General features: G+C 32.1%; 1 protein-coding gene and 1 non-coding gene across 2 annotated transcripts in view; one reads left to right on the top strand and one right to left on the bottom strand.

The window, feature by feature from the left end:
• The window catches only part of LOC110418358 (DCL-like protein), a 2,875-nt gene extending 2,247 nt beyond the window's left edge, over window positions 1–628 (bottom strand). Inside the window, exon 1 of the mRNA XM_021431056.2 lies at window positions 430–628. The gene's annotated coding sequence lies outside the window, so the exon portion shown is untranslated. The remainder of the gene's footprint in view (window positions 1–429) is intronic.
• Window positions 629–5,147: 4,519 nt separating this feature from the next.
• On the top strand, window positions 5,148–5,254 carry LOC149527078 (small nucleolar RNA R71). Its single transcript, XR_016351355.1, has one exon. It is a non-coding gene; the product is annotated as a small nucleolar RNA R71 (small nucleolar RNA).
• Window positions 5,255–6,000: the final 746 nt, after the last annotated feature.

The raw sequence follows: 6,000 nt of genomic DNA, 5'->3' as shown, positions 1-6,000 counted from the left end.
TCATCAATATTGTCATCCTAAAAATATTAGCAAACATGTCTTAAAGTAATGCACTTGTGCACCATCTCAAGCAACTCTCAGTTAGCTAACTGCCAACATACAACTTCAAAATTGGCCTCACCGTCACTCCGGCTTTTCGACAAATCCCTAAAAATAATCCACAACCACTATAGATAAACAGCTTATACACAATCAGATATCATTCCAGAAAATTCTTAAAATCAGGTAACTAAACACTCCTACTCTGCTAATCGATTTAAAACAACGGATTGCACTTAAAAACATTATAAAACAATTCGATTTTTCAGATCTAAAGCAAAAGCGAATCGATAGAAAACAACAATGAGACGATTGCAGAATAACCGGGTTTAATGGAAAAAAAAAACTAAGAATCAATTACGACCAGATAGAGATTAAGAATTTGCGTACCAGCGAAGCAGCGGCAAGGGACAAGTTAAATTGAAAAGATTTGTTAAGTTCGCTTTGTTTCGAAGGAAACCTAAAAGAAAAGAAAAAAGAAAACAGTGGGAAGTGTGTGAGAGAGAGAAGAAAAATCTGCTGCGGGCTTGCGCGGCGTTAAAATCTTGTTTTCCGGACTTCTTTTTGGTTTCCTAGGAATAATCATCTGAGGCTACTTCTATGATAGTGATAACAAGTCATGTATACAGTCTAATCTTAATAAAGGGGCGTGCTTGATAAATCATTATAAAAGTTTAATAATTTAATTTTAAAAAATCTTTAATGTAAAAGTGTTAGAAACTTTATATAACAAAAAAATACTTAAGTTGCCTTTGATATATATATATATATATATATGAGAATATGATTGTTAAGAATGTAATTACTGACAATATAATTTTATAATATTTGGTATAATAAGAAAAATTGATAATTGTACAGAATATGATTGTCGAAAAGATTATATTGTAATGTTTAGTTTGTAAGCATTTTATTAGAAATGTAATATAAATTGATAAAATTATCTTTATATATGAAAAATATATAAGTTAAATAAATTTATATATTTTAATATAAAATTTAACTTTTCAACTTTAAATAATTAAAATAATAAATAATGATATTAAAAAATAATATAATATTTTTATATTAATTATTTAAATATTAGAATGTGTAAACTTACTAAATATTTATTTTTATTTTAAACTTATTCAAATAAAAATCCTACCATCCATAACATCACAGTGTACAATATCTCAAAAATCACCAATGTAGGAACATGAGACTTACTTGAATATTGGAGACCAACTATTGAATAATTGAAGGTAAAGGTTGGTCAGGTGAGGATTTAAAAAAGAAGTCGTAGAAAGAAAGTGGAGAGAAATTTTTTTTTTTAAAGAGAGAGTAAATGGGAGGTTAATGAAGAAAAGGGTAAAGAAAGGAAAGGTTTTTATAGTGGGGCTTGAGGGTTTTTCCTTTTATGGTTTTCTTTATCAAACAACCGAGTGGGCATCGCGGCACACCCCTTTATGGCAGCGATGTCACAACCGTTAAAGCCCCTATCATGGTTTAAGTTCCTAACAACGTGGCATTGCTTGTTTGGCAAGATTTCACATCCTTCAAGTTTGAGGCTCCACAAAACTCTCTTTGTTGTGCCATAATGCTCTTATGCTCCACGATTTCACGTCCTACTTGTCTCAGGGAGCCGCAGAGCACTCTTTATTGCATCGTGGTGCTTCTGACTTTCTTTTAGAGGGGAAATGCGTAAAAAAAATTAGTAATTAATGATAATAAATAATAAATGAATAAAAGAAAATAAATTAAAGTAAGTAAATTAAGTTAGAAAGCTTAGGTTGCCTCCCAATAGGCACTTCTTTATAATCACTAGCTTGACTATTGCACCATTTTTTGTACTTCTTCATCCTCGAAATACAACCTGAGGCTTAGTCCATTAACCATGAATGTGATCGTATTCTCATTATCAATCTCCATTATTCCACATGGATAGATCTTTACCACTTTGAAAGAACCCAACCATTGCATTTCGATGGAAAAAACTTGAAGTGTGATCTAGACAATAACACCGCTTGTTGTCCAATCTCAAAAAGACAACTAGATGGTAGTGGAGGATGTTCTTTGGCTGACTATTTGGGTCTAATATATGGAGGTGGTGGCTTAAACTCAAAAATTAGTGCTCTTTCACTTATAGGTTAGAAAATAAGCTCATCCTTGCCTTCATCAACTAACTCTACTCTATAGCAACGATCTATAAAGGTAGGATGTTCGCTTGCATGGCAAATATTAAACTCGACTACTTTTTCTCTAACTTTAAAAGTTATTTTTCCCTCCTTCAAATCAATAATTGCTCTTGCAATAACCAAGAATGGTCATCCCAAGATTAAAGGAGTTTTCACATCCTCTTCCATTTCAAGCTCAATAAAGTCCACTAGAATGTAGAGTTGCCTAACTTTAACCAACACATTTTCAATAATCCTAACAAGCACTTGATTATTCTATCTGCTAATTGCAATGAAACTCCAGTAGGTTGTATCTCATTAAGTTCAACTTTCTTAGAAATTGACAAAGGCATAATTGAAACACCAGTACCCAAATCACACAAAGTTTTAGAAAATTTAAATTTGCCAATAGTACAAGGGATGGAAAAATTCTTTGGATCCTTAAGCTTTGGTGGAAGTTTGTTTTGAATTATTATGTTGCATTCCTTAGTAAGTGCAACAATTTCAAAGTCGTTGAATTTCCTCTTTTTATTTAAGATGTTGACATGGCTTAGCATGTTTTCCGAAACTTCAACAAAAGGGATGTTTATGTGAAGCTTCTTGAAAATATTGAGAAATTTCTCAAATTGCTTATCAAGCTTTTGCTTCTGCACTTTTTTGGGGAATGGTGGTGGAGAATAATTTGCTTGAGACTTTACTTGATTTTTAGCTTTCCTAGCATCTTTCTTTTCAACTTCAACTTCTTTCGCAACAATTACCTCTTTATCACCTCAATGCTCTTTTAAAGATTCAATTGATTTGTCACTTACCCTTTCATCTACCTTTTCACTACTAAGGCTACTTGCATAGCATGGTTCCTTACCTTTAGGATTGACTTGAGTGCCATTTGGCAAGGCACCTTGTGGTCTATTTTTGATGGAGCTAGAAATTTGTCCCATTTGAGTTTCAAGATTGCAAATTGATGTTGCTTGATTCTGGATGATGGTGTCATTCTTTGTCATGTAGGCATTAGTCTTTCTCATGAATTGCATGAACATTTTTTTGGTCCCATTTGAATGTTAGAAGGAGGTGAATAGCGCTAAAAAGTTTTTGTTCAACCCTTTAGAGCTTGAAGAGCACTTAATCAATTAAATGAAGGGAATGACTAGAACTTGTTAAAATTGCAAGATACCAAGTAAGGAAGGGTAAAGAGAAGTGGACAATGCAAAAGTATTTATAATGGTTCGGTCCTCTTTACCTCATCCACTATCTTGATCTCCTAATCAAAGATTTTTAACCCAACTTCATTAAACCAGTGGAATTAACAGTCTCCACCAAGCTTTTACAATGTGAGCTTCTAACCTAAGCTCTAATCCCTTACAATAAGTTTTAGAGTGCTTTCCACACTTTAATTTTCCTAGAAAAAGAAGAGAAAGAAGTACAACTAAGTACTTTTATAAGTTTAGACAGATTACAATCAAGTTTAAACACTTTATCTAGTTTTGGAATGAAAAACAAGTGTTTTTAGTGAAGAATATTTGGCTTTTTGCTCAAAATAGCTCTTTTCTCTTCAAATCTTCCTTTTTAATTGTTAAAGCTTCCTTTTATACTTGAGGAGCTAGATTTTTCTATTGGAGATAGTTTCTAATCGTTAGAAATAACTCTGATGCACTTTAATCATTATTTTATCCTCTAGTGTTTAAATTCAAAAAGACAGACAAACATTGGCTAACTAGTTACAAGTAGCTTTAACCGATTACAGCTTCTCTACCTTGCATTATCCTGCTGCCGTATTCTTTGCTCTAACCAATTACAGAAGACTCTAACTGATTAAAAGTTCTCTATCTTCAGAATTCTCTTCTCCAGCAGACTTCTTCTAACTATTATGGCAGGCTCTAACTGATTACAAACTTTCTGTTTTCACTTTTCTACACAGCAATCTTCCTCTAATTGGTTAGCACTTTCCTTAACTGATTGAGGATTTACTTCATTCAATCATAACCGATTAAAATCACCTTTAAGCAACTAGAAGATTTTCAAATTTTGAACTTTTTCATTTTGGCTCCTTTCGATGGTCAACAATATTTTCAAACTTGTTTTTGGCACTTAAAGATACTAATACCTTATGCTCTAACCAAACTAGACCTCTTAACTGATTAACATATTTCTGTTTTACTTTAACTTATCACACAGCCATACCTTAGCTGATTAAGGTCCTTTAATAACCAATTACTAAGGTTTTGTTTTTGTTCATTACTTGTTTTTTCCCTTTCAACTGACCAACTCTTAATCAAACTTAGTAAGTTCCTTGACTTGCCTTTAATTAGAAGTATAAAATTAAATCCTGAATACTTAAATAGTGAAGTTAGATGTTAATGAGTGAGGAATGTTTTGTTATTATCAAAAATATATGGAGTCAACACATTTCCTCCATAGTCGACAATTTTTTTTAGATAGGAGGTCTTGCATGTTATGGAAAGCTAGGAGCAATGTTTGGCCTTGGATTTGAAGGTCTTGAGTTATTATTCCATGAGAAGTTTGGATGGTTTCTCCAACCAAGATTATAGGTATTGGAATATGTGTTATTTTGTGGCTTGTTGAAGTTCCCAACAAACTGAATTGGTTCAAGAATAGATGAACATTGATTCCTTGAATGGCTATCTCCACATAAACCACAAGTTATAAAAGAATTTTAGACAGTATTAACTCTCATTATGTCAAATCCTTTTGTCAATACAGCTATTTGTGCAGTCAAAACATTTAGTGCATCAATCTCATAAACACTAGTAGCTTTTCTAAAACTAGATTTTTCTAAAAGCCATTGGTAATTATTAGATGGTATCTCTTCCAACAAATTATAAGCTTCATCAGGATTTTTATCCATCAATGCCCCACTAGTAGTAGCATTAATTGTAGATTTGATTGAACAAACCAACCCATTATAAAATGTCTGAACTTGAATCTCATTAAGGAAGCCTAGGGTGTGGACATCTTCTAAGCAAATCTTTAAATTGTTTCCAAGCCTTGTATAAGGATTCACCATCAACTTGTGTGAATAAGGTTATATCATTCCTCAACTTTGTAGTCTTGACAAGGGAAAAAAATTTTGCCAAGATTTTTTTAGCCAAGTCCTCCCATGTAGTAATAGATTCAATTGGCAATGAATTTAGCCAACTCTTTGCCTTATCGCTTTGTGAAAAAGGAAAGAATATAAGTCTAATAGCATTATCAGTCACCCCATTATATTTGAAAATGTTACAAATTTTCAAGAAATTGACCAGATGGGAATTAGGATCATCACTGAGTAACCCACCAAAACTGAATGAAAGATTGAATCATCTAAATGTAATAAGCTTGATCTCTAAATTGTTTGCATTGATAAGAGGTCTTCTAATGCTTTAGTGCAAGCCTTGTAAAAAGGGAACAACATAATCCCACAAAGCTTTGTTTTCTTCAATAATTTGAATGCCAACATTGTTACCATGATTATTATCATCTTTAGCCACTGTTTGGTTTAGATTTTGAACTTGCAAATTTTCCCTTTGAAGTCTTTTAAAAATTCTTTCTATCTTTGGATCAAAAGGAATAAGTTTCAAGTTCCTCTTTTGTAGACAATGACCAAAGATGCCTTAAAACTAGAAAAATTTTTTAAAAAAAGTTATGTTTGAATTAAGACTAAATTTGTTTGGTATTAGTATTAGTAAAAATTCTAAAAAACAACTCCCTAGTAACGACGCCAAAAACTTATCAGTTAAAATTTTACCCATGCAAGTATACATATCGAACAAATAGTATATTAATAAGCAAAGTATACATTCGTTGAAAA

The sequence above is a fragment of the Theobroma umbraticum genome, unplaced genomic scaffold (genome assembly GCF_002168275.2).
Source record: "Theobroma umbraticum cultivar Fairchild unplaced genomic scaffold, ASM216827v3 scaffold_50.0, whole genome shotgun sequence".
NCBI lineage: Eukaryota > Viridiplantae > Streptophyta > Magnoliopsida > Malvales > Malvaceae > Theobroma > Theobroma umbraticum.
This window is presented reverse-complemented; position numbering and strand designations above follow the sequence as displayed.